We start from the raw sequence: 7,821 nt of genomic DNA, 5'->3' as shown, positions 1-7,821 counted from the left end.
CCAAAGAGAAAGGTACCTGGGTTCAACTAAAACGCCAGCCTGCTCCACCCAGAGAAGCACACTTTGTGAGAACCAATGGAAAGGAGCCTGAGCTACTGGAACCTATTCCCTATGAATTCATGGCATGATGGGTGTTAAAAATAAACTAATCTGTGGTCTATAAACATGTTTGCCTTAATTGAGTAGAATTACGTTCCCTCCCCGAAGCTAATTTGTATTGGGCTCTAATTCATCTTGTAATATCTTTATTCAAATTTAGTATTTTTTCACCTGAAAGATGTTAGGTGGTTTGGTTTATACAGCAAATAAAACTCAGTTGGTTAAAAAATAAATAAATAAATAAATAAAGGTGAATAAAGTAATTCTTTAAAAAAAGTGGTTTCACTTTATAGGAAGATATTTGCCAAGTATATACATTTTATTTCAAATTGCCACAAGACAAAAAATAAAGTATTTCTTGTCTTTCCAATAATCATACTTAGAAAAAAGTCATAAAGTCTTTTACAAAAATTTGCTTTATTTATTTATTTTTATTTGGCCAAAGGGGGGCCGAGTGAGAGAGAAAGAGAGAAAGCCACCAGGTCCTGGACTGAAACCACAGTCGGCCATGTAGGAGTTCGGCACCTTTAACCACCATGCCATTTGTCAGCCCCAACATTCCTTTTCTATAAATAAGTTCATACAAATTCTCAGATTCAGTGGGACCAGATATAAATTATAATTTCTAAACAAATGAAGTAAACATCATGTTATAATTTATATAACAATGATTAAAAAAAAAAAGAAAACCCAAAAATGGAGTAATTAATTAAGAGGGAGGATGAGCTCCATCACCTGGTGGTTAAAGCAGTCAGATCACACATGCCCAACTGTGCAGTTTGAGTCCCAGATTCAGTGGCTTGAGAAGTACAGGGCATCCATACATGCCCAAAATCCAGAAAAGTGGGAGTGGAGGAAAAGGCATTGCAGTGTGACCATTTCCCATCAGGGATGCTTTCTCCTCTCTCTCTGTCTCTGTCTCACTGGGGATAACGTACATGTCCTCTAGCACCAAAAGAAAAAAAAAAAAAGGCAATAAGAAGTGACAGGAATTATATAGAGAAGGTTAGTTTTTTGGGGGTTTTTTTGTTTTGTTTTTTTTAGGAAAATAGGGGAAGGAAAAGTACAAAGGACAGTGGCAAGAGAATGGGGAGAAAGTATAAACACTGTGATTAAGGCAAATCCTATCTCCCAAATCAATCTGGGGGTATACAGAAGGCAACAACAACAAAAATCATTCTTGAATCAATCACTTGGAGAAAGATATCCCTTTCCTAGTAAAGACTGCAGTATTTGAAAGATCAGTCTGGTATATCATAAATCCAAGACTTATTAAAGGATACGAGAATAGGCAAGATAACCTATACTCTTTCCAGTCTTAAACATACATGACACTTAAACTGTAGAAATTGTACATACCACAGATGTCAGTTTCTTCAAGGTATGACCCATCTCAACAAGGAATTAAGCATTGGAAACAAAAATCAATATGTAAAATCTATAGTATTGTTATAAACCAGCAATAGTTAGAAGACATTTCTTTTGTATCATCTATGAGAACAAGAAATAGCAACGTAGGAATAAGTCTAGCAAAAAGTATGTGAAACCTTCGTAGAGAAAATTCTAAGACATATTTAGAGTCATTAAAAAGAATCTAAATAACTAGCAAGCTATATTCTACTAATCATTGGGAAAATTCAATATGGTATAAAGATGCCAATTCTCCCCAAGCTGATCTAGAGTCAATAAAAATTCAAATCAAAATTCCATTTGGCTTTTTTGGTATAACCTGACAGGTTGATTCTAAAATATATATGAAAGAACAAAGGGCATAGAACAATCAAGATAATCATAAAGAATACTAAGATTACCCTACTAGTTATCAAGATCTATTATAAAACATAGTTAAGATACTGTCATCTCAAGTTGAAACAACTGAACAAAATAAAGAACTCAGGAAAGGAGAACTATATATAAATAGAAATTTAATGTGTGATAGAAGTGACTTTGTTTTTAGTGAAAATAAGGTATCTGGTCAGTGATATTGGAACAACTATCTATTAATATGAAAAAACAGGGGCTAGCAGGTGGCATGATGGTTAAGGTACTGGTGCAACATAGCTGTCTATGGTTTGAGTCCCATACCTAGTGATTTGAAAATCACAATAGAAACATGTACGTATGTGCTCAAAATCCCAGGAAGAGAATGGAGAGGGTATTGCAGCATGGCCATCCTCCCTAGAGGGTGATTTTTCACTTTCCTTTCAACTGTCCGTCTCTCTCAGGTGAATGTACACACCCTGTGGCAAAAATCTAAAAAACAAAACAAAACCAAAATCGGATTCCTATATTACATCACAGAAAAATAAATTCTAGGGGGACCAGCAGTTAGCATAATGGCTATGTCGCTGGACTCCCATGTAGTCAACTGCGGTTCAAGTCCTGGAGCCAGTGGCTTAAAACTCATGCCGGGCACGTGTGCGTGCATGCCCAAGATCCCGAGAGGAGAATGGAAGAGAAGGGATTGCGGCGTGGCCATCCCCCCTGGGGGGTGATTTCTCGCTTTCTGTCTCTCTGTCTCTGTCTGTCTGTCTGGCGAGCGCACACGCCCTATAGCAAAAACCTCTCAAAATAAATAAATAAATAAATAAATTCTAGGTGGGCTAAAAATCAAACTGTGAAAGTGATAAAGTTTTGGGAACCAGCAGTTAGCATAATGGCTAAGTCGCTGGACTCTCATGTAGTCGACCGCAGTTCGTGTCCCGGACCCGGTGGCTTAAAACTCATGCCGGGCGTGCCCAAGATCCCGAGAGAATGGAGGAGAGGGGATTGCGGCGTGACCATACCCCCTGGGGGGTGATTTCTCGCTTTCTGTCTCTCTGTCTCTGTCTGTCTGTCTGGCGAGCGCACGCGCCCTATAGAAAAAAACCTCTCAAAAAAAAAAAAAAAGAAAGTGATAAAGCTTTTAGAAGTTAATATTTAAGATATCTCATGACTCCTTAATAGATGAGGATTCTTTAAAAGATCCTCTTCCCCAAAATATCCACGAGCCATAGAAGACTCATAAATTAGAATACATTAAAATTAAAAGCTCCTGTTTATCAAAAATATCACAACTGAAAAAATCAAGTAACAGAGAAAATATTTACAACACATTGATAAATGAAGAACTAGAGTCAAGACCCATTTGCAGTGACATATACTACTAAGATGCTGTGTCCATGGCCTGGGACTAGAAGGGAGGCTCAGGTTGGATTCTAGGTCCAACCTAAAGGCGTGGTGTGGTTACATGTGTCGGTAATAATAGTCACTCCTGAAGCATGAGTCAGGAGAATTAGGAGCTCAAGATTGGCCTGGGCAACATAGCAAGACTGTTCTAAATTAAAGAGCCAGGGAAAGGAGCTGGGAATGGTGGTATGGGTACATAGTCCTTGCGGGGAAGCTGAGGCAGGGATAGCAACAGCAAGATTCTATTGAGACACACACACACACACACACACACACACACAAACTAAAAGGAACTAGAATCCACACTACATAAAAAACCTCTAAAAAAATTTTTTTTAAAAAGTAGAAAGTAGACAAAATAATGAACAGACATTTCATTGAAAGAGAAACTCAAATGGTCAATGTACTTAGATCCTTAACTTCAGAAACCAATGAAATAATAGTTAGATCCCTCAGCCTAACACAAACAAAATTTAAATCTAGATCAAGTTCTTATGAAAATATAGAGTATCAGAACATAATTATACAACAAATTGGGGTGTTAATTATAACACGTCAGAAGACACTTTAGCAATACCTAGGAAAGGTGAAAATGTGTTCACCATATGACCCCAATTTTACTCTTAGACATAAAATGTACTAGAGAAACTTGTACCACTGTGCACCAAGAGGTGGTTAGTGAAGATGCTGGTTATAATAACAAATCCCAGAAACCTACCAAATGTCACACGTGGGATAAAAAGGTAAAGTTGGGTTCCTTAGAAATCACTGTGAGACAGAGTTTAATGCCCAGTATGTTTATCAGAGAGTGCTTGGTTAATGTGGGATTAACTCCTGTAGGAGAAAGGAGAAAGCAGCAGGTCCTGGGAGAGAGGAAACTAAGCAGCACTGCGGGCCCAATAAGCTTCAGACGACCTTGGTCTAAAACTGAAATTAATTGCCAAAACTGCCCCATGTCGAGTCAGATGGCAGGCCTTTATACTTCACCTCAGTCACCCATTGGAAGTGGACCATACACACAAGGGACTGTGGTTGGTGAGGCAGTCCTTTGCCAAAGCAGTTCCTGAAGGGGCGACAGCTGAAGGCTGTTTGCTGACCATACAACACCCAGAACAAGCCCTTCCTTGAAAGGAGAATCTAAGCAGTGCATCTCCACATCCACTATATTGTTAAATATTCCCATGATGGAATACTAATATAGCAGTGAAAATTAATGACCCACAGCTAGCTATTCAACTCCGATAAGTCTCATAATATTGAGAAAGCAAAAAGCAACAGAATACATATGGTATGCTTTCAGCTGAAGTTCACAGAAAGAGACATTTCATTGAAAGAGAAACTCAAATGGTCAATATATTTAGATGCTTAACTTCAGAAACCAATGAAATAACATTAGATCTATCAGCCTAACAATAAAATAAAATTTAAAACTAGATCAAGTCCTTATGAAAATATAGAGTATCAGAAAGAAATGAAGTGTTTTGTTTAGGGATATACACATATGAGTTAAAACTAACTAAACTCGGGCCAGCTTGGTGGACAGCAGTAACGTACTTCTTTTTTTTTTTTCTTTTTAATTTTTAACTTTTTATTTATTTATTTAAATTTGACCAGAGAGAGACAGAGAGAGAGTGGGAAAGTGAGAAAGCAAACCACCAGGTCTGGAACTTGAACCACTAATGGCTATGTGGGAATCTAGTACCCTTAACCACCATGCTACCTGCCAGCCCTACAGTAATGTACTTCTAAAGTGATGCAGGATTCATGGAAGATCCCAGGTTCAGTTCCCTAGTCAATCTGTACACATGGAGCACACACACCCATGATCCTGGCAGGGTGAGGAGTAGAGAAGATCATGGCATGAGATCATGTTGAGGGTGACTGTCCTCCCTCTCTGTAGCTTTCTCATTAAAGAAACAGCTTTTTTTAAAGCTATAAATAAAATTAAATAAGTGTTAAAATACTAGAAAGTTTAAATGGTTGTTACCTCTAGAGGATGAAAGAAATAAACAGGATCAGATAGGGGCACATAAGAGCCTTCAAAAGTCTTGATATTATTCTATTTATAAGGTGAGTGGTAGGTATATGATTTGCTTTAAATTTTTTTATTCATTATTACTTACAGCTAAAATGATAAAATATTCTTTTATGGAACTGTTTTAATTTTTAAAAAATATTTTCTTTTTATTTCCAGATAGTCTATTTTTCCCAAAAGTCAACTCAGAATTAGGAGTAGATGCAGTAACTAAATCTGGCATCCTTACTCCTTAATCTCTTGATAAAAATGCTGTTCCCCCAAACCAGAAAATTATCTGGTGATGATAATGTATATGATAATATCTTTGACTGGACTTATAATGTATTCATAAAGAGACAATCCATTTGTATGCTATAAAGATATACAGTGATCAAATGTAAAAAAAGAAAAAAATCCTGTCCCACTGAATTTGCATGACTGACTTTGCCCAGTTCCCTGGCTATTTTGCCAGGAATGTGTCATATTTCATGAGAATCACTTAGCACCACTAAGAAATCTTCAATTGTATTTGTTAATGTAAAAATATTAAGTCTTCAAATTCAGAAAGCAAGTGTGCAAAGAGGAGACATTACAATGGTATAATTGTTCATAATTTACATTTGAAAAGCTTAAACTTTGAAAGGAAAATAATTTGCACAAATGTGTGTAGTAATGACTGTCCTTGAAATATAACAGAATCCCAGATTCCCCTACCAGTACTATAAATAACAGAAGAGAAATTAACTTATGTGTGTGTGTGTTTTTTTTCCGCTACCACCCACTGGTAATTATCAAAGGTAATAACTCTTTCATTATAACAGGGCTAGAGCTGAAAAAGCAAAATACTACTAACATCAGCTAAGCTAGTATTTCTAGTAATTTTGCCCAGAGGAATCTATTTACTGAAATATCAATACACAAGTTTATATTTTTTTACAGATGAGTGAAAACTATAAGGAAGCCAAAAATCCAACTGGGTCACACACAGCTTTTCCATCACAACAGACATTACTGAAACATAACGCCATGGCATTTCACACATCACCTAACTTCTCATTTGCAGATAGTCACTATTTAGCAAAATAAGGTTCAAGTTCAGATAAAGGACCACTCATGGTCTTTTTGAAATACAGGAGACAGCTCCAAGACAGCCTTATGAAGTTGTATTTCTAAAGCTTAAACTTTGAATACCATTTAAAACCATTAAAGACTTTCAGGAAGTGTGTGTGTATGTGTGTACACGCGCACACGCGTGCCAGACATGAGTTTCAAGCCTCAGGATCTGGGAATTCAACTATGGTCTGCCCTGTGGGAATTCAGCACCTTAGCCACCACATCACCTGCCAGCCCCCAGGAGACATTTTAAAATCTCTCCCCCTCCCACCATCTCAAAGAACTTAAGCTTTATACTAATAATAACACTAAGAGCAAACTTAAGCCTTAAACTATACACATACATAACTCCTTACTTGGACCTAAGAGTCCAACATGCCAAGACAAGGAAATCTACAAACAATCCTCCTAAAGCAGTAAGATAGTGTTAAGATACAAGGTAGCCATTGAAAGCTCTCCTGGAGTTTAGGAAAAAGGAGCTGTAGGCATGAGTAATTTGATATCCTCACCTAAAAATGCCTCTGTTATCCACAATTTTTAAGGAAAACCAAAGTGGTGGGGATGTGGGGTGGGGAGGCCAAAAGACCAAGCAAACAGGTTCAAGTGGACAGTTCCTAAGCACAAGCTGGGACCCACAGACTACACTGCTTTGAAGCTGAGTTTAAGCCCCAAAAATGCTCCGTTGTTTACAGGAAACACGTCTTTAAAAACTGGGAAACCATAGTTTCTCTTCTCTAAAATAGATCAATGCTGGCAAGGCTCAAAAGTCACTTTCTACTTCCTGACCAAAATCAAAATAAGGATTTCTGTTAACCAAAGCCTGTGCTTGCAGGGAAGGCATTCCAATCCTCCCTGGGGAAGGTGGGCAGTTAAGGAGCATCACCTATCTCCCTTCCCACTTGCGGTGGGCACAGGTGGTGAGGGGAGGGCTTGGTGCTTCTAAACATTGCGGGCTCTCAGTCCACTGCTCACAGCCTGAAAGCGCACCTCTGTCCCCTCAAATTCTATATCCGGAGTGGCGTGCTCCCTAAATGACCGACACTGTTCATAGACTCCGAAATGCGTCTCACAAACGTGGAACAAGCCGTGTAACTAGTCGATATTTGTACGGCAGCTCTCTGGGCCGCCACCATTCGTCTTGGCTTTCTCAAAACGCACAACTTCCAGCGCCCCTTTCCTGGCCAGAGCCCTAGCCTGGCTGATGAACCTCTCAGGCAGGTGAGAGTGACTGAAGCTGGGAGGACAGGGCTGCAGAGTTCCCCGCCCTCCCCGAGGAGGGGATGCTGAGGCCACCGGAGTCCCCCGCCTTCCCGCTCAGGCCAATACCGTGGGCCACAAGCGAGCCAGAAACGCAGGACTCCCTCGGGGAGGCAGCGTCCAGCCGCGACCTTCACCCAGTGGCGGGGGGGGGGGGGGGAGAGCAC

The 7,821-nt window shown here is 39.2% G+C and overlaps 1 protein-coding gene across 1 annotated transcript in view; it reads right to left on the bottom strand.

Annotated features, from left to right (window-relative positions):
* The window catches only part of GSAP (gamma-secretase activating protein), a 111,855-nt gene that overhangs the window by 103,324 nt on the left and 710 nt on the right, over positions 1-7,821 (bottom strand).

The sequence above is a fragment of the Tupaia chinensis genome, unplaced genomic scaffold (assembly GCF_000334495.1).
Source record: "Tupaia chinensis unplaced genomic scaffold, TupChi_1.0 Scaffold000044_1, whole genome shotgun sequence".
In the NCBI taxonomy this organism is placed as follows: Eukaryota; Metazoa; Chordata; class Mammalia; order Scandentia; family Tupaiidae; genus Tupaia; species Tupaia belangeri.
Note: the sequence above shows the minus strand (reverse complement) of the source record. Positions and strands in the feature narration are given on the sequence as shown.